This window comes from Sorex fumeus, unplaced genomic scaffold (genome assembly GCF_029834395.1).
Source record: "Sorex fumeus unplaced genomic scaffold, SorFum_2.1 ptg000001l, whole genome shotgun sequence".
Classification (NCBI taxonomy): domain Eukaryota; kingdom Metazoa; phylum Chordata; class Mammalia; order Eulipotyphla; family Soricidae; genus Sorex; species Sorex fumeus.
The window spans coordinates 4,741,292-4,768,935 of NW_026606058.1; the positions used below are offsets into that span (position 1 = coordinate 4,741,292).

Here is a 27,644-nt window from a genome sequence, read left to right on the forward strand (position 1 = left end):
AATGTCTTCTCACCTTTCTTAGTAAGGTGGACATTGTTGTCTCTTTGGGGGCCACACCTGGAGGTGTTTGACGCTGTACCTGACAGTGCTCAGGAGGCCATGCAGTGGCAGGTATCAAACCCAGGTCTCCCTCATCACAGTCCATGCTCCAGCCTGATGAACTATGTCTCAGGCTCCTAAGCTAAGTCTTTTAAGACCCAATTGTAGGTGTTGGAAGTTTTCTTGGTGGGTTTGATTTAAACTATTTAAAAAAGTTCTTTGCAGGACTAGATCAATAGTTCAAAAGATTGAGCACATGCTTTGCACAAGAAAGATTTGAATTTGATCCCTACCATCACCTGGTCCCTCGAGCACTTCGACAAGTGATTATAACAAAGAGCCAGGCTGGGTAATTCCTGAGCGCCACCAAGTGTGAATCCCGCTACCTTACCCACAAATAAAATTTATTTTACAAAGGAAAAAAACAGATTTTCAACAAGAGGAACAGAATCACCTTTTCTCTCTTTATCTTCCCCTAACTCCCTAACTTTGGAAACAAATTTTCTGACTTTGAGCCATGTTAATTACATATATCCAACTCCAAATTTATTCCCAATGATATTAAACACATTTTGCCGCCCCCCACCATCCCCCGAATACACACATAGTGTATTCATATGTTCTCCTGGAAATTAACAAGTTAATTCCTAATGTGGAATACTGTGCAACTGTTGAACAGAAAGGTTCTTTCATAAAATATTTCATACAAGATATATATGAGATGCTAAGCTCTAGGTATGAAATCATACTTGAAAAAAATGATAACTTTTCGAATGCTGTAACATAATTGTACTTAAGGCCCCAAATCCCTAGATCCTGTTTAAGAGGAGTTCAAAAAGGTATTTCTCTGACAGAACTCAGAGGGCACTCAGAACTCTCCACATTTCAAAGAAGGCTTTAGAACCAATGGCTAGGACTTCAGGGAAAATTCAGAAATTCCCTCAAATAAAGTTTGAGAGTTTCATATTTTTCTGGGGGTGCTAGAATTGCCTACACATGCTCAAAATTTCTAAAATCTGCTCATTATTTTGAATTACAGACATCCTGTATATGTCATCCTTGAGTTTTTCTCTTCACATACTTGAATTAAATCATGTAGTCCTTCGGTTCTGGCATCAGTGAGCTCCTCAAAAGGCCGATATTCCACAGCTACTTTACCACTTTCTGAAATAAAGTTAACAAGGATCAATTCAAACTTATTGGCTAAAATGTTCTTTCTATAAAGGTAGTGCACAGTGATAGTGGGTGTGTACTTCCTTTATACGTCCAATAATTTTATTTCTAAAGCATAAAATAAGAGCATTTTCCTTGTCAATGCAGACATTAAGTTTGGTTCCTTTTGCTTCTCTGTTCTGAGGCCATTCTCAAAGGTGCTTAGGGATTATACCCACTTAGTACTTGGAGTCATTCCTGGCAATGCAGTGCTGACCTGAACTGAAACCTGCTTCCTGCATGCCAAGAATGTGCTCAGCCTGTTGAGCTATCTCTCCAACCCACTGCTTCTTTCATTTCTTTTTATCTGGGGTTTGCAGATCCTACCCTCTGGTACTCAGGGACTGTTCCTGGCTCTGTGCTCCCGGATGGTACTAGAGGGGACCATATGCCGTGCCAGGGATATGCAAGGCTCTGGTACCATCTTCCTAACCCCCCATTGGTTCTTAAAAGTTATTATAGTTGATAGAAATTTTACCAGATGACCACAGAAGTCTCTTTTGCTAGAAAATTGCCCAGACTGCAAGGCTGAAGTCAACCCAGGAGCTACTCGTGTAATAAATAAGGTCTCTGACAACTGAAAATTCCTTTCTCTAAGACTGCAGGGCTATAAAGCAAGGAAAGCAATTCTGTTTGTGGACTCTCTACAGATTATTCACTTTCCTTTGGGCACAGCCGGAAATATCCATAGCACTAGAAAATTCCATAAGAGGAGAACATTTAAAAATCTTAAATAGTATGACCACTATTTGTTTTTGTTGGGGGCCACACCCAGCAGTGTTAAGTCTTCTCCTGACCGAAGTACTTGGGGGCTGCTCCTGGACGCTAATGTTGTGCCAGGAATCCAAACCTGGCCTTCCACATGCATAGCATGTGCACTAGGCCTCTTAGCTATCTTCCTGGCCGCAGCAGAATCACTGTGAAGGTTCACAACAAATAGTTGGTTGTTACATCGAATCACAAACTCTCAATATGTCAGTGCTGAAAACCAACCACGAACTGATTCCAGTTAATTTTCCTCTTCAGTAGGAAAATAGTAGCAATAATTAGAATATTTCGTCCTTTACTAAATTCTAGGTAAGTCTCTTTAAACATTTATTTATTTTATTTTTATTATGTAATGTTTCTTTTTCTTATTTTTTTGTTTTTGTGGGTCACACCCAACAATGCTCAGGATTTTCTCCTGGCTCTGCGCTTAGGAACCACTCCTGGCGGTGCTAGGTGACCATATGGGATACTGGGAATCGAACTCAGGTCAGCTGCATGCAAGGCAAACACCCCACCCAAGGTGCTATTGCTCCAGCCCCTTTCTTTCTTTCTCTTTTTAATGAATGACTGTGAGATAGAGTTACAGACTTACAAACGTTCGTGCTTATGTTTCGGTCATACAATGATTGAGTACCCATCCCTCCACCAGTGCCCATTCTCCACCACCAGTCTTCCCAGTATCCCTCCCACGACTCCCTCATTCCACCCACCCCCCACCCCCCACCCCCCATGGCAGGCCTATTCCCTTTCAACCTCTCTCTTCCTTTGGGGGTTGTGGTTTGCAATATAGGCATTAAGTGGCCATCATGTTCCGCCTGTAGTCTACCTGCAGCACACATCTCTTATTCCGAATGGGCCCTCCAAGCATCCCTTACTTGGTGGTCCCTTCTCTATCTGAGCTGCCTTTTCCCCCAGCATGTGAGGCTGGCTTCCAAGTCGTGGAGCAATCCTCCTGGTCCCTATCTCTACTATCCTTGGGTGTTAGTCATCCCATTCTGTTACTTTATATTCCGCAAATGAGTGCAGTTCTAGGTAAGTGTTAAGTATTTACTTTTACAATATAAGGTAAGCTAAATTAAAAAAGGGACTGGAGCAATAGCACAGCAGGGAGGGTGTTTGCCTTGCACACGGCTGACCTGGGTTCGATTGCCAGCATCCCATGTGGACCCCGAGCTCCGACAAGGATAATTTCTGAGTGCAGAGGCAGGAGTAACCCCTCAGCATCCCTGGGTGTGACCCAAAACGCAAATGAAAGAAAAGACAATTGCGGCTTAGAAATACCTTCACATATCTGTCTAGAGACCCACTGTTGCATTTTCTAAAGAGGCAGAGGGCCAGAGTACTATTACAATGGGTCGAACATTTGCTCTGCATGCAGACAACACAGGTTCAGTCCCTGGCACCCCATGTGGTTCCCCGAGTCCTACTAGAAGTGGTTCCTGAGCACATCGCCAGGAGGAAGCCCTAAGCATCAGCAGGTGCGGCCCAAAAACCAAGAAAAGAAAAAAGAAAAAAAATGGAGGACAGAGCTAGTACTTAAACAGAGGAGTCTGGAGTTTACAGCCACTATACTCTTCTGCTTTACTGACAAACAATTGAGAAAGAGGAATTGGATCAAATACTCTCTCCACAGTCTAAACTATTCTACGTTTATACATTGGGAGTAATATTTGCTGTAATTATTTTTCACAGATTCCACAAAGGACAAATTTGAGACTACTCTGTAAAGCATCTAAAAAACAAAGGAATAGGAAGTACTTATATTTCCATTATTTTCAATATAATTGACTTCTCAAAATCAATTTACTTGCTCGTCAAGTAAGAAAGCTGCAGTACTTCAAAGATAACCAACAAAGTCTTACCTAAACCACAATGAGCAGTTTCTGAAATGCATCTGACACGGTCTTTTGAATAGCAAACTTCTGAGTCGTCTTCCTTTTCATAAGGAAAGATAATGGTCCTACATCCAAACAAAACAAATAGATTTACTACGCCAATCTTTCTAATTGATTTTTATGAAGTCTAAAAACAGAACTGGGCCTGGAGCTCTAGTACAGAGGCTAGGGCGTTTGCCTTATATGCGGCTGACCCGAGTTCGAGCCCCCACACCTCATATGGTCCTCCCAGCACTGCCAGAAGTAATTTCTGAATGCAGAACCAGGAATAACCCCTGAGCATCGCTGGGTATAACCCCAAAAATAAAAAAGTTAAAAAAAATAAAAATAAAAAAAAAACAAAAAGAGCACTACATCACGATCTTAATGAGTAAGGGAAGGCACCACACAAGGCTATGTCTTGAAGGCTCTGTGCTAAGTATATTCTGTCAGGGCTATTACCATACATTTTAGCTATCTGATCAATTCTGGACATTCGTAAACAGGTAAACTAGAAGGGAGAAATTAGTCAAGATCAGTGCACAAATCTCATACTGATTACGTATTTCAAATGGGCAAACCTACAGACTATTCTAGGAACTTGACATACCTCACACCACTAATATTCCAAGAGCAGCAAACCACAATTGATGGAGTTTAAGGTAGAAGGCTACGAATCATAGAGGAAAATATATTTTTACAGGAGTGTGTATCATAGACACCCAAACACACACACACACACACCCACACAAACACACACACACAGCTCAACCATTAACAACATGTCAATAATCTCTTATTTAAGGGCTTAATGGTCCCTACGGCAAAGAGAACAATCAATGGTCCCTGGGGGAAATAGAACAATCTTCACACACTTTCCTCTAAGGAAACTTTTGTGAAGCATTTTCAGCAGTTGATTCAGAACACACAATACAAAATAAATTGCTTCGGTTCTGCTTGGGGCAGGGGTTTGGGTTCGGGATGGAAACACACAAAATATGGTGGTAGCAAGGTGTAATGGTCGTGGGATTGGCGTTTGAATATTAAATGTAGTCAAATATTTTTATTTTTTATAAAAATAAAAAAATTACTTTATAATAATCACTGTATCATTGTCATCCTGTTGTTTGTCAATTTCCTCGAGTGGGCGCCAGTAACGTCTCTATTCCTCCCAGTCCTGAGATTTTAGCAGCTTCTTCCAATGATTGGAGCTCTTTTACGATCAGGGAAATGAGACTTGTTGTCATTACTATTTTGGGCATATCGAATACGCCACAGGGAGTTTCCCAGGCTCTGCCTGTGTGGGCGGGATACTCTCGGCAGCTTGCCAGGCTCTCCGAGACGCAAATATTTATATATTTCTCTCTATGATTTGTTGCCTACTGTCTGAACCCCATCAAACATGGTGTGGCAATTATGGAAAATGGGTAGGAAGTGTCTTATAATGTGAAAGTGGCCTGGCCTGGAGAGTGGCGGCGGTTGGGTAGTGGAGATCGGCCGCCGGGCAGGGTCCCTTGGGATGGGAAGGACCCTCACCCGCCCCTCTCTGGGGTGCCCTGAGTGAAAACGGTCTGGCATGGAGTCCTTTACTTTGCAAAAATTATAGTGTTCAAAGCAAGCCCGAGCCATCTGGATACCGCAGCTAGGAGTAACCGAATTGGATAACTGTGGTAATTCTAGAGGTAATACATGCAGATGGGCGCTGACCCCCTTCCCAGGGGATGCGCACATTTCTCAGATCAGCGCCAATCTGGTCAGCCTCCCCTTGGTTCTGGCCACGAGGCAGGTGCAAGGGGCTTTGGTGATGGTGACTAGATAACCTCAGACAGATGGCACGCCCGCACCCCCCACAGGGAGTGACAACCCATTCGAATGTCTGCCCTATCACCTATCAATTTCAGGAGCTTGAGAAAGGTTTGCTAGTACCAAGGATGAGCTGGTCTCATTAAGATTCACCTACCAGAGTCTGTTCCAGTTCTTTCACTAACAGCCCTGCCTTTGATTTAATACCCTAAGCCTAAGTACCAGAGATTCTGGGGGGAAAAACATTTTTATTAGTGTATTTCATTATCAAAATGAAGATTTTGGTGAGATAATGGACAATTACACAGGATCTATACTTGAAAAATTTCTTTGGAACAAAGAAGACTGTTAGCCCCAAATAGGAGAAACAGTATTCCCATCCCTATATCTCTAAGGTTCTTGGTAGGAAGACAGCTCTAAAATTGTGAAATGTCCCCGGGTCCTTTGGCCCCACCAAAAAAAATGATTCTGTTAGTTACTACCTAAGATTTAAACAAGTATTGTTAAAAACATCTGCCCAAGGCTTTAGCAGCTTAGCAAGTAGAGGGATGTTTCTGATGTATCTGAAAATATGATGAGCGAGAGAGAGAGAGAGAGAGAAAGAGAAAGAGAATGAATGAATGAATTCTTACCCACACCCCCATTCCAGTCCCCACAGAGACCTTCCAGTTTATCCAAAGTCTCCTCGGCTCTGCCAACTCCAGGGCTCTTGCCAAAGGACGACAAAACCACCTCTAAAGCACAGAAGATCTTCACACTTTGCGTCTGAAGTGGTGCCACAATATCTTCATTTTCCCTTTCTTCAAGTTCAGAAAGATACTGAAGCTGTTCAGATTTTAGATTGAAGGTCCTTCTGAACATCTCAATGTAGATTTTAAAATGTTTAATTAGATGCTACTCAATGCCTCTTTTGCAAACGACAGCACCCAAAAGGAGAAAGTGGACAAAGGGAAATGCCCTGCCACAGAGGCAGGGTGGGATGGGGAGGATGGGGGGGTGGGAGGGATAGGTATTCGACCATTGTATAACTGAAACCCAAGCACAAAAATTTGTAAATCTACAAATGTACCTCATGGTGTTTCACTAAAAAAAGTCTAAAAAACAAAAACATATTTCTGGAAAAAAAAAGTTTAATTAGAAATAAAAACGAAACTCCAGCAACCCTTGCCAACCGTTGAAGTAACCTGTCACTTCAACATTAAACAAAACTTCCCATGAACTACACCAGCCATGAACATACAGAGCACACAAGACTTGTAGAATATGGACACCACCGTCAACTCACTGAGACCTTATTGATTCTGGGGTGTGACCGGTGGTCCAACACTTTCACTTAGACGACTCTCATCTATCTGGTCTGTAGGTTCTCTGAGCCCGCTGGGGTAACACCCCACACAGCTGGGAGTCATGCAATACTCAGGAGAAAACCCAGGGCCTTGAACACGGTGGGCACAAGTTCCGCACTTGAACTCTCTCTCCGCTTCCTACCTTGACAATCCTTTTAGACCATCCACTGAAACCAAAATATTAGTTTGCCAGTTCCTGGCACTGGGAGCTGTTTAGGGCAAGTGTAGAATGTCGAACTGCTTTATGTCTGCTGAGACGAACCTAAAGACATAAGAGAGGTACTCGAGGTTAGGAACGACTTCCCACAGAGATCTAATTCAGCCCACCCAAGACTTCTCAGTACAAGTTTCAAAAAGTGGCCGTGAAGAGCAAATCAAACAAACTTTGCTGGTTGCTGTAGTTTCAGAGCCATGCTCAGCAGTAATCAGTTCCTCCGAGCTCTGTGCTCCAGGATCACTCCAGGTGGTGGTTGGGGGAATCATATGTGCGGCTGGGGATAGAACCAGGTTGGCAGCAAGCAAGGTCAGCCCATTAACTCCTGGCCTATTTCTTTGGTCCTTAAACAGTTTAGGCATTAAGTTCATAGGAAGCACTAATACTTATTATTCTCAAGCCGTGGTACTTTTCTGCATTATTTCCAAAATCTCTGATTAATCTGAGCTTGTCCCTGACTTCTGGTGGTAAGTGAAACTATAAGCCGTAAGATCTGCAAGATTGTAGATAAGCAAAAGAAGTAAATTGCTTCAGTGATTCTATCTAGAAGCTCTTGCCTGTAACTATAACCTGATAGGTAAGATAGACCTGCCACCAAAGCCAAGACCTCATCTACAGCACTCCTCTCTCCAAATTATTAGCCTTGCTAGAAGAGACTACAGTTTCGTTTATTTTTTTGTTATGCCATTTTATGAGCAACGATCACCTGCATTTCTCGAGAAATGGTCTCGTTCCTGACGTTCCATTCACTCTCAATGGGATGAACATCTCCGAATGCAACAGTTATGTGTACCTAGGTCGAGAAGTCAACATGACGAATGACCTGGCACCTGAGCTGCGCAGGAGAAAGAGAGCAGCTTGGAACGCCTTCAAGAACGTTGAAGAAATAGCTAAGAGGACAAAGAACCTCCGGCTCCGGGCACATCTCTTCAATTCCACTGTTCTTCCTGCATTAACATATGCCTCAGAGACCTGGGCCCTACGCAAACATAATGAGAACGCTATTCGAGTCTCCCAAAGAGGAATCGAAAGAGCTATGCTTGAGTATCATGCTTCACTCAAATGAGAGAAAAGAATCCGAAGTTCCGACCTTCTTCGACGGTCAAGAATCGGGGACGCTCTCTCATTTGCCAAGGCGTCAAAAATCAGATGGCTGGACACATAATGAGATTTGGAGGTGACTGCTGGACTAGAGCCATTACCGACTGGATGCCACGGGACATCAAAAGATCACATGGCCATCCACTTATGAGATGATCAGACTTCTTTGTCAAGACCCTGAACGATCGATTTGAGGCTCTTCGTGTTCCTAGAATGAGCGAATGCCATTGGGCTACATTAGCACGCGATAGGGATGAATGGAGACGTTGCTGGCACCCGCTCGAGCGAATCAATGAATAATGGGATGTCAAGTGACCAAGTGATCAAGATCATCTACATAAGAGCTTCTTTATAAAATACAAATACCTGTATTCTTAGTTCACTAAATACATTATTGTGGACTTCTTATATCACTAGTTCTTAAATGACAATTTTAACTTTCAGCCAGTATGTACTATATGAACTTATTAATAAAAATTCAAATGCAAGGGTGGAGAGATAGTCCAATGGGCAAGGCATTTTTGCATTGCATGTGGCCAATCTGGGTATGACCCCCAGTACCCCATGTGGTGCCACTAAGCCTACCAGGAGTGATCCCTGAGTGCAGAGTCAGAAGAAAGCCTTGAGCATTGCAAAACATAAAAGAAAAACTATTCAAACACAAATAAAAGCAGAGCAATACTAATTATTGATTTGTTTCATGTGCCTATCACTATAACCAGTTTACAAGCACCTTGAGTGCTCAAAGAATCCATATTGTATCCTTTCCTCATGCTCTGGAGCAAGAAAAGTTTGTTTCTCACAAAGGCTTGATAGTTTGTTGGTTGAGAGAATAAATCAAGGAATGAGAGAAGAGAACAAAATTAGTTTCCCCAACCTAAAGCTGCCTGAGGAGAGGGAGCAATGAAGACTGATCTTTGAATGCTTACACCACAGACTGGCCTGGACCTGTAGTGACTGCAGCTTTGTCAACTTAGGAAGCTTCAGAAGGGTTCTGAGACTCTGGAGAGGAGTTACCTTAATTTTGTAACAGTGTTGTTTTTTTTTTTGCTGGTAACTATGCAGAAATTCTCTGATGACTTGGGTCTTTCCTTCATTTTACATTCAGATCCGCTTTACTTTTCTGTACTTATAGGAGACCAAAAATAGACAAGAACAATGGTGCTCTCCAAGGTATAAAAGAACCTCTCATAGAAATGGAAAACTTTCAGAGAGAAGGTAGTAATCCCAGCCTGTGCATGAGATGATCTAACTAGGGTACCACCTTCACAACTACATCCTGATTTATAGGATGTTGCCATTATCACTATACTGGTAATGAATCTTATGCTATAAAAATCTCAACACCATATTTATGAAACTCGCCTTCCTCCCTCCTGCGGTGCCCTCACTCATGCAAGGTCTACGCTCTGCCACTGAGTCACATCCCTTTCCTACGAAATGGTCTTAATAGCCAGTGAGAGAAAGGGGTGGGGGGAGTACCACTCATCAATTACAATGGATATGGCACTGTACCACTGTCCTCCATTGTCCATAGATTTGCTTGAGCGGGCACCAGGAACGTTTCACAACAAATTGTGAGACTTTGTTATTGTTTTTGGCATATCGAATACGTCACGGGTAGCTTGCCAGGCTTTGCAGTGGGAGTGAGATACTTTCAGTAGCTTTCGGTAGCTTGTAGGCAAACGCTCTACCCGCTGTGCTATTGCTCCAGCCCAAAAGGGATATAAGTGTATTTACTTATTTATTTGGGGGTGTGGGGCCACACCTGGCAATGCCCAGGCTTCATCCTGGCTCTGCACTCAAGAACCCCTCCTGGTGGGTCTTAGGAGACCTTACCTTAGGGATGCCAAGGATCCAACCAGTGTTAGCAAGTGCAAGCCAAGAGCCTTCCCCTTCTTTACTATCACTCTGGCCAAAAGCGGTTTCAATTCCAGCTGTAATATGACCGTGAGATGGCCAGAGTTTAGCGGCAGCTTACTGTCTGCAAAGCAAATAAGGTTCAAGAGACCTTGACCTCACTCCTAGGGGTTGGAGTAGGGGCGGAAGCAGGTGTTGGGTCTGCAGAGGAGCAGAAGAGTCTGTGGTCACACGGAGGGGTGTTCTCATGTCTGATGAAGGTGCAGGCAAGGACAAAAGGACGGGGAGTGAGAATGACCACTAAGAGAAGCCAGTTCAGGGAGCCGATCAGAGGTGGCTTAGAATTACCATGTGAAAATCTTGGAAACAATAATTCTCATTCATATATTCAGAGGTATGGGAGGGGATGGGGGGTCTGCACGGGAAAACAGCAGAGCGGGGGACCCCCTGGTTCTACCCCCATCCCCTCCACACCCAACCCTGCTCCACCAAAACTGAACCGAACCACAGAAGAATGGAAATGGGCCAGACAAATGAATGGGACTAAACTGAGGCCTAAGTGACATGGAATTCAGGAGCTGGAGACGGCGGAGCCTCGGGAGCACCCAAAGGGAAGAAAGTTTTCAGTGGGAACTGGGAACTCAGGGTGGGCACCGGGAACAGTGGGCGGAAGACAGAGCGATGATGCTGGCCGCGAGTCCCTCCAGGCAGCAGAACTGTCAAGCACACATTGGACCCCCTCAAAGCCCAGTGGAGGCTGTGAACTGGGCTCTGACCCTTCCAGCTAGTCTCTTACTGCAACCAGCCTCAGAGTTTCTGCAGAAGACAGCCTGTGGGGACGGGCCGTGTGCTGCTTGGATACTGGTAGACACTGCAAGGCCGTGGGAAGCTGGTGGGGGGGGGGGGTATATGGCAGTGTAAGGTGCCCCAGCCCAGCACTGCTTCCCACGGGCCCGATCCCAGCCAAGCGCCAACCCATCTTCAGCGGAGAGGACTGGAAGAGCAGGTGCAGTTCGCAGGCCCATTGGGCTAAGTGGGCGGTGCGCGCAAATACAACGTGACCATGGCCTAGAACCGCGGATGGGGTGGCAGCAGCGCTGGGGAAGACGCGCATGGCATTCAGAAGGCGAAGCGGGGATGGCTGAGGACAGAGAATGTTGCAGGGACGCCGCGGTCACCCACCGCACAGAACTAGAATTTCCTCCATCTAGAATATTTCTCTATACCCTCAAACCCAATACAGTAATACACACTTCTCTAATACTGCATACTGTTTTTCTTCTATAGTCTAAACGGAAAGTTTTTATCTGTAGATTTGAGGTTGCATGAAGGTTGGTGTGGGGAGGGTGGAGAATTGGGAAAGGTCCTTGGGACATCAGTCAAGGGAATTAGTCTCTGGTGTTACGTGTGGTACTGCAAACAAAGATGTATGCACAAAATCAATGATTTAAGATAATGTAAATCCTGGTATCACAATAAAATTGACATAGTTAAAGATTTTTAATAAGAAAGCACTGAAACAAGCTATATTTAGCATCACAATAATTTTGCATACCAAAGTAATATCTGATTTCATATTAATTCTTGCAATTCTCTAGAAACGATAATATTTTTATCTAAAATATGCCTTTTCACACTTAGGACCTCACACATGTACCTCTTCGTATTTGCATTACTGATAAGAACTTTGTAACATTTTACTAATCACCATTTACATGGTACATGGTAAAAAATCAAGTAATCATTTTTTAAAAATATTCCACAAAACTCTGAAAATCTTAACATGGCACTTTCAGAAATTTAAACTGCAGCTTAAAAATATCAACTGCGCTCAAACACATTTTCACATTTTCAGCATTTTAAATAGCACAGCGGGTAGGGCGTTCGCCTTACAAGCGGCCAACATGGCCGACCCGAGTTCGATTCCTCCGCCCCTCTCGGAGAGCCCGGCAAGCTACCGAGAGTATTCGATATGCCAGACACAGTAACAACAAAGTCTCCAATGGAGACGTTACTGGGCCCGCTCGAGCAAATCGACGATCAACGGGAGGGCCTTTACCTTTACCTTTACCTAAAAGATCCTACAGACAACAGGAAGCAAAATGAAAAAAAATCATCGTGAGCTGCACACAGTAATGAAGTTGAATGACTGGAGAGATTGCTCAATGGGCTAACCACATGCTCTGCATGCAGGAGGTCCATGTTTAATGCCCATCACCACCAAGTTCCCATCATCCAAAGAAGTCACGCTGAGCACCAAGACGGGGGCACCAACAGATGTGGTCCCGAAACAAACAAACAAAATATACATACCCTATTCCCAAATCAGTATTTCTACAAGACAAGCAATATTTAAGCACATTATCAAGGCAAAAAGAGCCAACAGACTATACTTATCCAACTCAAACCCGTATTCATTCAGAATCAAAAATTAAAATGAAAAAATGACCTCTACTCCAAACCAGAAAAAAAAAACTCTTCAAAACAACTTTGCAGTAAAGCAGTATACATATCAACAAGGTATTCATGAAGGCTACTTTCAATGGAAACCATCATTTCCTTTATATTCTTTACTTTTAGAAGTTTACTGCAAAGAGACAAAAGTATATGGAAGCTGGAAGTTTACAAAGGAACTTTCTTTGTTCTATTCAAGGAAAATATAAAGAACCAGTAAAAGTAAAATTCACTTTCCAGAAAATGTTTCTAGTCATTGTAAATAATAGTAAATCCACAATTCTTTAAGAGACTCTTTTCTTAAAGAATGCCCAAACTGCAATACATACAACATTCAAAGTTATAGAGATATTCAGATTGCCATTTTCCTTACCATTGTTAAAAAAAACAACAAGGAAAATTTAAGCCTCCAATTTTGATAGATTATATTATGGTCTATATAACAGCATAACCTGTTGGAAGAACTTTTATATCCAACAAACAAACATAGACTATGACTCAAAATAAAATCACAACATAGAGCAAGAACTGTACTTTGCATTTGTTAGTATAATAGGGTACAAATTCACATGCTTGCAAAAGTGGAGATGAAACAACAATCAGCAAACTTGTAGGTCACCAGGAAGCTGAAGGTTTGGGAAACAGAGAAGCTATTTCCACTTTAATCTTGTCCCTTGAGTAGTGGCATAGGAGAAGACTCAAGAACAAAAAATGAGAGCAACCAAGGATAATTTACTAAAATTCACCTTAAAAAAAGACTGAATCTGGGGCTGGAGCGATAGCACAGCGGGTAGGGCATTTGCCTTGCACGCGGCTGACCCAGGTTCGATTCCCAGCATCCCAGATGGTCCCCTGAGTACCGCCATGGGTAATTCCTGAGTGCAGAGCCAGGAGTAAACCCTGTGCATCGCTGGGTGTGACCCAAAAAGTCAAAACCAAAAAAAAAAAAAGATTGAATCTGCCATCTTGGATCTCTGCACCTGGTGTAACTCCCATAGTACAGTCTTTGGCATAAGTTAAATAACATATTCCCCATTCAGATGCCATGTAATTTTGAATTGATAGGCCATACAAATACAAACTAACTGTGGCTAGTCAGTAACTTGTAGCTAAATATCAGATAAGCATTAACATAGAACTCTGAAAGGGAAGGGGAAAAAACACGATAAAAAGAACGGAATTTTAAACTATCACACAGTATTTAATCACCTTTATGGGGAAAAAGTGATTAGGGAAAAAAAGTGAATAGAAAATAGAAAAGACAGGAGTATTTTGAAATGTTTACTAATTACCATAAATATATTTGTAATTGAGGTAACTGCTATAACTTCAAGCCCCATTCGTATCCTTTTTTGTTTTTCACAGTAAGCGTTCCAGGTATCTTCGTTAAACCCATAATTAAATAATCAGAAAGGTCAGCGCCTAAAAAGAAGACACAACTTTTGTATGCAAGTATTTCAATCCTATTTTCATGCAGCAAATAAAATATAAAAATGTAAATGATAAGTTCTATAAGTATAAATACTTCTTCAAATTTTACTAGTTCTTCCGATTATTACTCTAGCACCACAAAACTATGTTTTTAATGAAATTTCCTTTATAAATGGCATTATAAGAAAATACTATGCTATGCAAGACTAATATAATGCTAAGCTACTCTTACAATTTAGCAACACAGGTCATTACTGCTAATTATGCTTAGGACATTTATAATGACATTTACAAAAATCCTATGAATACTATTGATACTGAAAGTTAGATATTTTTCTAATGACTGTAATATGAAACATCTTTTAAAAATCTGCAATCCAGAGAGATAAGTCAAAGAGCTAGAATGAATGCTTTGAATATAGATGCCCAGGTTTGATCACAAGCACACAAGGTAACCAGTCATTGCCAGCAGACCTCAAGCACCATCAGGTGTTCCCAAGAAAAATCCAGTCCTCTTCTGCTGGGGAAACAGCTCGAGTATTAGAGCACATGCTCAGTGGCCTGGAGCACACGCCCTGGTACCACAATGTTCATCCCAGAAGACTGAGCATCACACACACTGAGTGCCCCAGGACCTTGAGGGTCACTGAGGCTGGTCCCAGGGAGGGGTATGGAGTCATTTATCATCTTACCAGGTTCACACCATGGTTTATCTTCAAAAGAATCCAAATCTACCTCCAAGAGTGGAACTCCATTAATACTTCTAGGTGCATCGAGCTCTACCCCTTTGACTTTTGTTCCTTTTTTAACAAATACAAAATAGAGAAAGAATGGCATGAGCAAGATACTGAGAGAAAAACAGAAAACACCATTTTACTAGTGATAGCTCTCAATGAAACAAAGGCTTCAATGAGAACATTAGAGTCAGGCATACTATAGGAATAAGCATGTTATCAATAACAGTAAGTTTAAACTTTAGGGAAGAAACTCTAAGATAAAGTGTATGGATTAGGAACTTGTTAACGCATTCAAATAAATTCCTGTACCAATATGTACCAATAACTTCCAGGTGTTAAATCCCTTTTTATATGCTGTGAACTATAACAGGTCTTACAGGGTTGTACAAACAAGTTAAAATCAAAAGAGGGAAAGAAACCTCGTGACCCACAAACTCTACAAATACGTATTCTCTTACAAAGCCTTTCACAGAGAAAAGTTTCCCCATCCTTGAGACACAAGTTTAAACGACTCTCTTGAATTGAACTGAAGCACTCTTCAGATCACCTGTGATAGCTACTATAGTCTGTACGTTATTCAGGCATAGTCATTACTTTCCTACTGATGCACTGGCAAATACAAATTTTACCTGTAGTTCCATAAACTCTTCCTCCTGTCTTGATATTAAGATTCACTGGTGCTTTTCCGTAACTCCTAAGAACAACAAAAATTATTCTGATAATCCTGAACTAAACAAAAATAGCAATATACTCCATGTATACAAGTTATACATATATAGACTGACATTGACTAACATGTTTTAAAAAAGTGGGTGTGGGGGAGGGTTCCGAAGTGCTGATTAGGGGACCTAAGGGCCCCTTCCTGCCATTACTGTGGTCGGCAGTTCAATGCCTGGGTCTGAGAATGCAATGTTCTTCAAGCACTGCAGTACCAAGGATTATCTAGAGTACCCCAGTTGTGCTCAGAGACCTTCAGAGCCAATTCAGCAATGCTCGGGGGACCAGGTGGTGTTGGGGATCAAACTAAACTGGTTACAGGCAAATCAAGTGACTTAACTCGCTGTACTATTTCTCTGACCCCTAGGGGGAAAAAAGTCTTAATTTTTTGTCACTTATTAAACAAAAAATTTAAAAAAAAACAGATATTCTGGGATCAAGAAAGATAGTGCTGAAGGCCTTCAAAAGTACCCCCAGATGTGTCCTTGGAAGCACCTGAGCACGACTGGAACAATACGACCACATACATTGGCCCTCAAATTAAACCACCTACCATTGGGCTGAGAATCACTCGCAGTGAGGCCTGGGCCACCTGAACAAAGGGAGGACTCTTCCACAAAAGAAACAATTACATCTTATATGTTTGGGTTAGGGCACATACATAATATGAGCATGACCTGGGCATCATCCCCAACACAATCTGACCCCTCGCACACTGCCAGATTATTATCCAGGGGTCCCAAGCACTGTCACGACAATCCTGGTGGCACCAGCACCTCACAGCACAGAACTGCTGCTCAAACAGCCGAGAATCAACAGGAGGAAATCCCCAAAGGCAAAGGGGCCCCGGAGCAACACCTGGCAGGCCAATCCCTAAAAAAATTCATTCCAGGCCATTAGCACTGAACACCACTTAGGAAGCCGCCCCACTCCCCAATTCTCCCATGCCCCCCCCAAAAGGGGGTCTTAAAAGTTGAATGTTTTTTTCTTCAAAAACCTACCTGCCAGTACATGTCCCACTGTTACACACTTCCCAAGAAACTAAGCTGGTCAAGGGAAAGTAGCACTGTAGCACCGTCCTCCCGTTGTTTATCGATTTGCTCGAGCGGGCACCAGTAACGTCTCACAACAAATTGGGAGACTTGTTCTTACTGTTTTTGGCATATTAAATACATCACAGGTAGCTTGCCAGACTTTACCCTGGGGGCGAGATACTCTCGGGCGGAGGAATCAAACCCAGGTCGCCATGTTGGCCACATGCAAGGCAAACGCCTTACCCACTGTGCTGTCACTCCAGCCCTAAAGCGTAAGTAACACATTTATATATACATCTTGTCCTCATTTCCTTGCCTCCTACTGAATTCAGTAGTCAGCAATCCTGTAAGAAAGAAGTAATAAGAAATAGTCCTTGTTTTATAATCCAGTGATCTCCTTTAGGCTCTCACTGCATTCAATACTGTTAGTAGATCGTCTTTCAAATACATGGACTACTTTTGTCCATAAAATAAATTCATAAAATGAAATCAATCTAAACCAAAACCAGAATGTGGTTCTTGGTGTAAGTGGTTAAGGACGGAGAGAAAACAATAGGGAACAGGTTTCTAGAATGCGAGTACCATTCCATATCCTGATCTGGGTGGAAGTTACATGAAAACGAAACACTTGTAAAGATGAACTCAATTTCATTTAACGTAGTAAAATATACCTGAAAACAGAGGGAAAAGCTAAAATTTGGAGCCAGAACCCCATTCACATTCAAGGTTTAGCCAATATTACTTATGTGATTTTGGCCTAAGACCTGTATACATTTTCCTTAACAGTAATTTAGATAGCCACGAAGTGCTAGATCCCACATACCTGGGAGTCCAAAGGAATTTCAAGCAAGTATGTGAAAGTATTTCATTTTAACATGAATCTCCCACACTGACCAGATCAGTTATATTTTCAATTAACGTCTCGACAAGCCGTGAAGCCATTGAGTTCTCCAAGTTACCCATAATTCTGTTTAGTACTCAAAAGTATCTTCTTTATCCCCCCATTTTAACTTAGATCAAAGAATATAACATGGATTCACAGTCAGCCTTCTAGAGAGGTCTGTGCTAATGGACCCCTCCCTCACTTTCCACTTACCTCTCCACCCTCTACAGCCCAACTCTGCAACTTTCATCCACAAAAACTGTCTCTCCACAGCTCTTTTTCATGGTCATTTTCACTCATCCCCTCCTGATAATTCTTTTCAAAATTTTTTGGATGTTTCACAATCATCAGTTTGCTCCTGGCCGAATTCCACTATCCGGATAAGTCTCATCCAGAAATTAATTTTGAAAAACTCCAGCATGCAGGTTTTGTGATTGAAATCTCCAGCTTTCATGAGGTCAGGGAGGGTTCCCTCCCTCCATGTATCCCTGTTCTTCTGGAAGCCCGGAAGGAACACCTCCAGCGCCATGTGAGCTCTCTCACAGGCCATGATCCAGAATAAATTAGAATAACAAACTTAGAAATAAATCTTGAAAGAGATCAAGAATTTCTCTCGGATCCTGCACAAGGCTGAGTCATCCAGAGGCAACCCAGAGAGGAACGGGTGAATCCCCACGTCCACCCAAACAGAGTGCCAGCAGCCAAAAACCTCCACATTCCACAATCAGCTTTCGGAGATCGGGCACAGACTACCCTCTGTGCTTCTGGAAGCCCAGCCGTCAGGCCTATGCCCCAAAGCCACCAGTTAAGAATTTCACTCCATCTGTTACTCCGTCAACACTTTTGGACACCCTGGAGTGTGTGGATGCAATTCTGGCTACGCAACATCTCTAACTCTGTAACACTGTTAAGCCAGAAGTAGCACACAGGACTGGATGGTATGTAATATGAAAGGCAACCAATTTCAATTGACAAAATCTATACACAGAAGGCTTTACCTGTAACGTCTTAGTAATCTCTTACACAAGGTTTAAGGGCTCCATGGTGAGATAGAAGAATCTTCACTACCGGGGCTGGAGCAAAAAAGCAAACAAAGAAAAAATTCACAATCTTTCTTCTAAGGAAACAGTTTTTGATCATCCTTTCATCAAATTATTTATAACGAGCAATGTAAAATAAATGATAGTGGGTCTGCTATGGGGGCATGTTCAAGTGGTAGTTGGGAAAATTGGAAATAATGGTGGTGAGAAGGTGCAATGGTGGTGGACTGGTGTTGGAATATTAAATGTCTGTAACTAATGACTAAAAAACTGTTTTTTTTTTTTAATTTTGCTTTTTGGGTCACACCCGGCGAGGCACAGGGGTTACTCCTGGCTCTGCACTCAGGAGTTACTCCTGGCGGTGCTCAGCGGACCATATGGGATGCTGGGAATCGAACCTGGGTCGGCCCCATGCAAGGCAAACGCCCTGCCCGCTGTGTTATCTCTGCAGCCCCTAAAAATCACGGATTTAGGATTTAGTCACGGTCCTCCCGCTATTCATCGCTTTGCTCGAGCGGGCCCAGTAGCGTCTCCATCGGAGACTTTGTTGTTACTGTGTCTGGCATATCGAATACGTCACGGGGAGCTTGCCAGGCTCTGCCGTGCAGGCGAGATACTCTCGGCAGCTTGCCGGGCTCTCCGAGAGGGGCGGAGGAATCGAACTCGGGTCGGCCATGTTGGCCGCTTGTAAGGCGAACGCCTTACTGCTGTGCTATCTCTCCAGCCCCTAAAAATCATTTTAAATTATTTTTTAAAAAAAATATACTATCAAGTTACACTGTATGCAGAGATTCAAGATAGGAGATTTAGTCTTTTTTTAAGTGAATTTTCATAAATTATCTTCTTCAGCAGGGAAGCTGCTGGCTTACTCTGGATTCAGCATCTCACGCAGACAGCAATTCAAAGCTACAGAAAAATCTGGAACGAACTCTGAAATATAGTTTTAAAATACATTTTAAAATATTTTAAAACTTCGGGGCCAGATAGATAGCACAGCAGGTTAGGCACTTGCCTTGCACACAGTTGATTAGGGTTGGATCCCTGACACCCCATATGGTCGCTAAAACCCAACAGGAAGGATCCTTGAGCACAGAGATAGGAGCAAGCCCTGAGCACAGCTGGGTGTGGCTCCAACCCTCACCCCTGCTAAAAATGTATTTTTTAAAGGATCGGTTCCAGAGTAACACCTGAATATCTCTGGGTGTGCTCCTACTCCCCCAAACTAAAGAAACAAGCCATAGAGAGTTTAAAAATAAAAGCCTTCTGATTTTTTAAAAATCAATTAAAAAACTGAATTAAAAATATTAAAATCCTAGAGCTAAGAAAATAGCTCAAATAAAAGCACATGCCTAACATGTCAGATCCTGTACCATGAATACCACTGAAAGTATCCCCAACACTACCAGTTTTGGGCCTTATTTTAAAATATATACATATATAACATACATAAAAAAACAAAGCTCAAGATTGGAAGAATACAAGCTGCAATTTAATAGTTTCTAAATCTAAAAATTTGTAGCACTCATTTTACAAAAACACTTTCAGTCCTAGAATTACAAATTACTGATTCCATGCAACTTTTATAATTCAATTCACCATTAGGAAGGAAATGTTTTCCATGGCTAAGTATTTTTTGAGACATAAATAACAAAGAATTTGTTTTAGGTGTTCAACATGACTTGACATACATATACATACATATATGTATGTATATAAACTGCAAAATGCTGATCACAGCAATTTAACATTCATCGTCACAGTTTTCATTTTCTTCTTATAAGAATGTTTAAGATGTACAACTTTTAGCAACTGAAAGTAAAACTTAAATAAGAATGCTTTCATATCATGATATGATAAAAAATGTAAAACCAACAGAATCTATCACTAACGTCTTAATAATGGCACCCAGTTTTTGATACAGGACTGCTAGTTAAAGAAGTAAAGGATGTATTTCAGTGGGAGAGCACATGCTTCACATGTATGTGGTCCTGGGATCAATTCCCTGCACCATAAGACTAGAAATTGAAAATTTAAAAACTTACCCATATTGTGGTGCTCCCGTTATAATGTCTCCGATAGTGACATGAACATCATCCTCATCATCATCACTGTCACTATCATATTCAGTTTCAGTCACTTTCTGTACCAACATAAACAGTAATAAAATAGATTCAATAATGCACCTTCAACATGAATAACTGAAACAGTAACCAATTTGTTTCATCTATGGGTTTAGAGTTATGAAACCAATGTTTCCATTTCTTCTTTGTAAATTTAATGTTTTAAAAACTAAAAAAAAGTGATAGAAATGTGAAAAGAGGCTGTCAAGAAGTTTTTGTATGACAAACTAATGTATCTTTATGCGTAAAGCTTTCTCTCTTGCAAAAAGGATCTAAGGGAATGTGCTAAGATATCCAGCAGATAGAACCATAAAAAGTAGGCATTGGAAGAACTTTTGGCAAAAGGAATGTGAAGATAAGAGTGAAAAATTAATTATGGAGCTGGAGCCATAGCATTGCAGGGAGGGCATTTGCCTTGCGCACGGCTGACCCTGGACTCGATTACCAGCATCCCATATGGTCCCAGAGCACTGCCAGGAATAATTCCTGAGTGCAGAGCCAGTGCATCAGCAGGTGTGCCCCGAAAAGAAAAAAAAATTAATCATACTAGGCACAGTGTTAGGTTAAAAAGCAACAAAATGTTACCAAAGAGCTCACCAGTCATGGCATTCATTTATATCTTAGAAGAGGTCTTGCCACAAAATGACCGGGAATATATTTTATCTGAAAAACGAAAAAACATCAGCATACTTAGGAAATCTCTTAGGAAAGTGTTATTCTGGCTCTAAACAGCTATTTTGTCCATAGTATCCTTTTGGTTAACTTTAAAAAAAAGGACCATTTAAACCAGTATTTATCAATAAGAGACGGTATGAGACCAGGATGTTCCAAGGGGCAACGGCAGAATTCCCATGGGTGGGAGAAAGCAGGAGACTAGAGGACCATTAGCAGGAGAGGGCAGGCCACCAGGCCACACGTGGAAAAAAAGGCTGGAAGGGGCCAGAGTCTGAAAAAGACGGAAAACCATGAACCTGGGAACAACATTTTTACCAGGACAAGTTTAATCCTGCAGAGTACCAATCTCTTTCTTTCACAGAAATAATTGAATATATTAAAATCTTCAAAAGACCATGGTAAAATAATCCTGCAAAACATCACTTTGAAGGTGAATGAGGTCAGAGACCAACGTACAAAATAGCACCTTGCTTAAAAACAAAACCAAAAAAGCCAAATATTTCTTAAAAGAACTGTGATCATCTAACAGGTTCAGAACTCAAATGAAAGCAATAAATCTCTGCACACACTCTATTTCATCTGAACACCTTCCCACTATTTCTTTTCACTGTGCATCAAATAAAAATACCTGACAGCGAGATTGTGCAGGATACTCCAAAGTCTAGCTGAATGTAGACTTTCTTCTTAGCTAGAAATCTACAGATTTTAAATACGGAAGCGACTGAATTCCAAAGCCTTATGTTACTGGTTTAGGAACACCATTTTCAGCAGCTTCCTCCTCAATCCCAGATGGAGGACTGGCACTACAAATAAAAACAAGTACACGTGTCTGTGTTACTTTCGGGCAAGTGCCCGACTGTCGGGCAAGAGGCGCCCTTTTCCGCAGGTGCGTCCACGCGCACTGGCCCTCCGGAAAGGAGCCGTTGGCGGGGCGGGGGCGGCGCCGTTCCCGGGGCGCGGGGCGAAGCGCTGAGGACGGGAGGGCGGTGCGGGCAGCTCGGAGGCCGGGGAGGGCGTCCCGGCCGGGGGCCGCGAGGACAGAGCGAGGCGCCGCGGGAGGGGCGCCGGGGAGCATCAGCGGCAGGTACCGGCGGCGGCAGCGGGGGCGGCGGCGGGGGCGGCGGCGGGGGCGGCAGCGGGGGCGGCGGCGTCGGCGGGGGCGGCAGCGGGGGCGGGGGCGGCAGCGGGGGCGGCGGCGGGGGCGGCGGCGGGGGCGGCAGCGGGGGCGGTGGCAGGCACGTGGTTAGGCGCGCGCGGCGCGGCTTGTGCGCACGCGCAGCGGCGACCCAGCGGCGCGGTGGCAGCGACCTGAGCCTGACTGCGCCTGCGCGCGGCCCAGGCCCCGCCCCGCCTCGCAGGGAGGCTTTCTCGCCCGCTGAAAAGGAAAGAAAGAAAAGGAAAGAAAGGAAAGAAAGAAAAGGAAAGGAAAGAAAAGGAAAGAAAAGGAAAGAAAGGGAAGAAAGGAAAAGAAAGAAAAGGAAAGAAAGGAAAGAAAGAAAAGGAAAGAAAAGGAAAGAAAGGAAAGAAAGGAAAAGAAAGAAAAGGAAAGAAAGAGAGAAAAGGAAAGAAAGAAAAGGTAAAAAGGAAGCCCCCATGGACAAAGCAAGAGGGATTTGCAGAGGGCGGGTGGGGGGGGAGGCGCAGCGGACGCGGGCGAGAAAGCCTCGCTGCGAGGCGGGGCGGGATGTCTTGGGGGCGGGGCCTGGGCCGCGCGCAGGCGCAGTCAGGCTCAGGTCGCCGCCACCGCGCCGCTGGGTCGCCGCTGCGCGTGCGCACAAGCCGCGCCGCGCGCGCCTAACCACGTGCCTGCTGCCGCCCCCGCTGCCGCCCCCGCCGCCGCCCCCGCCGCCGCCCCCGCTGCCGCCGCCGGTACCTGCCGCCCGGTGCTCCCCGGCGCCCCTCCTGCGGCGCCTCGCTCTGTCCTCTTGTCCCCCGGCTGCGGGACGCCCTCCCCGGCCTCCCAGCTGCCCGCACCGCCCTCCCGTCCTCAGCGCTTCGCCCATCGCCCCGGGGACGGCGCCGCCCCCACCCCGCCAACGGCTCCTTTCCGGACGGTCCGGTTAATCCGCACTGTCAGAATTACTTAGTTTATTTTGCTTTTTGGGGGGTCACACCCGGCGACGCTCAGGGCTTCCTCCCGGCTCTGCGCTCGGGAATTACCCGGCGGTGCTCGGGGGACCCTGTGGGATGCTGGGAATCGAACTCGGGTCAGCCACGTGCAAGGGAAACGCCCTCCCCACTGTGCTCTCACTCCAGCCCCCCAGAATTGCTTTATGAAGTTTAGTTTTGGGGCCACACTCTGCCTGCGTGGAACCACTCTTGGCGGGCGTTGGGGACCATGTGGGGTGATGGGGCTCCCACATGCCGGGGCGGCGGCGGCAGCGGGGACCTGGTTCGGCGCGTGCAGCGCAGCTTTTGCGCACGCGCAGCGGCGACCCAGTGGCGCGGAGGCGGCCACCTGAGCCTGACTGCGCCTGCGCGCGACCAAGGCCCCGCCCCCAAGAGATCCCGCCCCGCAGCGAGGCTTTCTCGCCCGCGACCGCGTCAGCTGCGCCTCCCCCCCACCCGCCCTCTGCAAATCCCTCTTGCTTTGCTCATGGGGGCTTCCTTTTGACCTTTTCTTTCTTTCCTTTTCTCTCTTTCCTTTCTTTCCTTTTCTTTCCTTTTCTTTCCTTTCTTTCCTTTTCTTTCCTTTTCTTTCCTTTCCTTTTCTTTCCTTTCTTTCCTTTTCATTCTTTTCCTTTCTTCCCTTTCTTTCCTTTTCTTTCCTTTTCTTTCCTTTCCTTTTCTTTCTTTCCTTTCTTTCCTTTTCTTTCTTTCCTTTTCAGCGGGCGAGAAAGCCTCGCTGCGAGGCGGGGCGGGATCTCTTGGGGGCGGGGCCTCGGCCGCGCGCAGGCGCAGTCAGGCTCAGGTCGCCGCCGCCGCGCCGCTGGGTCGCCGCTGCGCGTGCGATAAGCCGCGCTGCGCGCGCCTCACCACGTGCCTGCCGCCGCCGCCCCCGCTGCCGCCGCCGGTACCTGCCGCCCGGTGCTCCCCGGCGCTCCTCCCGCGAAGCCTCGCTCTGTCCTCGCGGCCCCCGGCCGGGACGCCCTCCCGGCCTCCGAGCTGCCCGCACCGCCCTCCCGTCCTCAGCGCTTCGCCCATCGCCCCGGGGACGGCGCCGCCCCCGCCCCGCCAACGGCTCCTTTCCCGGGGGCCAGTGCGCGTGGACGCACCTGCGGAAAAGGGCGCCCCTTGCCCGACAGTCGGGCACTTGCCCGAAAGTAACACAGACACGTGTACTTGTTTTTATTTGTAGTGCCAGTCCTCCATCTGGGATTGAGGAGGAAGCTGCTGAAAATGGTGTTCCTAAGCCAGTAACATAAGGCTTTGGAATTCAGTCGCTTCCGTATTTAAAATCTGTAGATTTCTAGCTAAGAAGAAAGTCTACATTCAGCTAGACTTTGGAGTATCCTGCACAATCTCGCTGTCAGGTATTTTTATTTGATGCACAGTGAAAAGAAATAGTGGGAAGGTGTTCAGATGAAATAGAGTGTGTCCGGAGGTTTATTGCTTTCATTTGAGTTCTGAACCTGTTAGATGATCACAGTTCTTTTAAGAAATAATTGGCTTTTTTGGTTTTGTTTTTAAGCAAGATGTTATTTTGTATGTTGGTCTCTGACCTCATTCACCTTCAAAGTGATGTTTTGCAGGATTAATTTACCATGGTCTTTTGAAGATTTTAATATATTCAGTTATTTCTATGAAAGAAAGAGATTGGTACTCTGCAGGATTAAACTTGTCCTGGTAAAAATGTTGTTCCCAGGTTCATGTTTTTCCGTCTTTTTCAGACTCTGGCCCCTTCCAGCCTTTTTTTCCACGTGTGGCCTGGTGGCCTGCCCTCTCCTGCTAATGGTCCTCTAGTCTCCTGCTTTCTCCCACCCATGGGAATTCTGCCGTTGCCCCTTGGAACATCCTGGTCTCATACCGTCTCTTATTCATAAATACTGGTTTAAATGGTCCTTTTTCTTAAAGTTAACCAAAAGGATACTATGGACAAAATAGCTGTTTAGAGCCAGAATAACACTTTCCTAAGAGATTTCCTAAGTATGCTGATGTTTTTTCGTTTTTCAGATAAAATATATTCCCGGTCATTTTGTGGCAAGACCTCTTCTAAGATATAAATGAATGCCATGACTGGTGAGCTCTTTGGTAACATTTTGTTGCTTTTTAACCTAACACTGTGCCTAGTATGATTAATTTTTTTTTCTTTTCGGGGCACACCTGCTGATGCACTGGCTCTGCACTCAGGAATTATTCCTGGCAGTGCTCTGGGACCATATGGGATGCTGGTAATCGAGTCCAGGGTCAGCCGTGCGCAAGGCAAATGCCCTCCCTGCAATGCTATGGCTCCAGCTCCATAATTAATTTTTCACTCTTATCTTCACATTCCTTTTGCCAAAAGTTCTTCCAATGCCTACTTTTTATGGTTCTATCTGCTGGATATCTTAGCACATTCCCTTAGATCCTTTTTGCAAGAGAGAAAGCTTTACGCATAAAGATACATTAGTTTGTCATACAAAAACTTCTTGACAGCCTCTTTTCACATTTCTATCACTTTTTTTTAGTTTTTAAAACATTAAATTTACAAAGAAGAAATGGAAACATTGGTTTCATAACTCTAAACCCATAAATGAAACAAATTGGTTACTGTTTCAGTTATTCATGTTGAAGGTGCATTATTGAATCTATTTTATTACTGTTTATGTTGGTACAGAAAGTGACTGAAACTGAATATGATAGTGACAGTGATGATGATGAGGATGATGTTCATGTCACTATCGGAGACATTATAACGGGAGCACCACAATATGGGTAAGTTTTTAAATTTTCAATTTCTAGTCTTATGGTGCAGGGAATTGATCCCAGGACCACATACATGTGAAGCATGTGCTCTCCCACTGAAATACATCCTTTACTTCTTTAACTAGCAGTCCTGTATCAACAACTGGGTGCCATTATTAAGACGTTAGTGATAGATTCTGTTGGTTTTACATTTTTTATCATATCATGATATGAAAGCATTCTTATTTAAGTTTTACTTTCAGTTACTAAAAGTTGTACATCTTAAACATTCTTATAAGAAGAAAATGAAAACTGTGACAATGAATGTTAAATTGCTGTGATCAGCATTTTGCAGTTTATATACATACATATATGTATGTATATGTATGTCAAGTCATGTTGAACACCTAAAACAAATTCTTTGTTATTTATGTCTCAAAAAATACTTAGCCATGGAAAACATTTCCTTCCTAATGGTGAATTGAATTATAAAAGTTGCATGGAATCAGTAATTTGTAATTCTAGGACTGAAAGTGTTTTTGTAAAATGAGTGCTACAAATTTTTAGATTTAGAAACTATTAAATTGCAGCTTGAATTCTTCCAATCTTGAGCTTTGTTTTTTTATGTATGTTATATATGTATATATTTTAAAATAAGGCCCAAAACTGGTAGTGTTGGGGATACTTTCAGTGGTATTCATGGTACAGGATCTGACATGTTAGGCATGTGCTTTTATTTGAGCTATTTTCTTAGCTCTAGGATTTTAATATTTTTAATTCAGTTTTTTAATTGATTTTTAAAAAATCAGAAGGCTTTTATTTTTAAACTCTCTATGGCTTGTTTCTTTAGTTTGGGGGAGTAGGAGCACACCCAGAGATATTCAGGTGTTACTCTGGAACCGATCCTTTAAAAAATACATTTTTAGCAGGGGTGAGGGTTGGAGCCACACCCAGCTGTGCTCAGGGCTTGCTCCTATCTCTGTGCTCAAGGATCCTTCCTGTTGGGTTTTAGGGACCATATGGGGTGTCAGGGATCCAACCCTAATCAACTGTGTGCAAGGCAAGTGCCTAACCTGCTGTGCTATCTATCTGGCCCCGAAGTTTTAAAATATTTTAAAATGTATTTTAAAACTATATTTCAGAGTTCGTTCCAGATTTTTCTGTAGCTTTGAATTGCTGTCTGCGTGAGATGCTGAATCCAGAGTAAGCCAGCAGCTTCCCTGCTGAAGAAGATAATTTATGAAAATTCACTTAAAAAAAGACTAAATCTCCTATCTTGAATCTCTGCATACAGTGTAACTTGATAGTATATTTTTTTAAAAAAATAATTTAAAATGATTTTTAGGGGCTGGAGAGATAGCACAGCAGTAAGGCGTTCGCCTTGCAAGCGGCCAATATGGCCGACCCGAGTTCGATTCCTCCGCCCCTCTCGGAGAGCCCGGCAAGCTGCCGAGAGTATCTCGCCTGCACGGCAGAGCCTGGCAAGCTCCCCGTGACGTATTCGATATGCCA

General features: G+C 43.7%; 2 protein-coding genes across 8 annotated transcripts in view; one reads left to right on the forward strand and one right to left on the reverse strand.

Annotated features, from left to right (window-relative positions):
• LOC130033564 (leucine-rich repeat-containing protein 37A3-like) overlaps window positions 1–23,972 on the reverse strand; it is a 74,496-nt gene extending 50,524 nt beyond the window's left edge. The window contains exons 1-10 of one of the 7 annotated variants that reach the window (XM_056125480.1): window positions 23,924–23,972; window positions 20,556–20,653; window positions 18,472–18,546; window positions 15,469–15,533; window positions 14,795–14,902; window positions 13,964–14,093; window positions 7,185–7,304; window positions 6,329–6,521; window positions 3,882–3,979; window positions 1,121–1,203 (exon numbers count right to left, since the gene is read on the reverse strand). The gene's annotated coding sequence lies outside the window, so the exon portion shown is untranslated. Of the gene's footprint in view, window positions 1–1,120; window positions 1,204–3,881; window positions 3,980–6,328; window positions 6,522–7,184; window positions 7,305–13,963; window positions 14,094–14,794; window positions 14,903–15,468; window positions 15,534–16,557; window positions 16,629–18,471; window positions 18,547–20,555; window positions 20,654–21,230; window positions 21,299–21,936; window positions 22,137–23,923 lie in introns of those variants that run through there. The other 6 variants (XM_056125438.1, XM_056125372.1, XM_056125488.1 and 3 more) reach the window with 6 other exon arrangements.
• Window positions 22,663–27,644, forward strand: part of LOC130024180 (leucine-rich repeat-containing protein 37A3-like) — a 79,675-nt gene continuing 74,693 nt past the window's right edge. The window contains exons 1-3 of the mRNA XM_056114857.1: window positions 22,663–22,884; window positions 24,607–24,781; window positions 26,065–26,162. The gene's annotated coding sequence lies outside the window, so the exon portion shown is untranslated. The remainder of the gene's footprint in view (window positions 22,885–24,606; window positions 24,782–26,064; window positions 26,163–27,644) is intronic.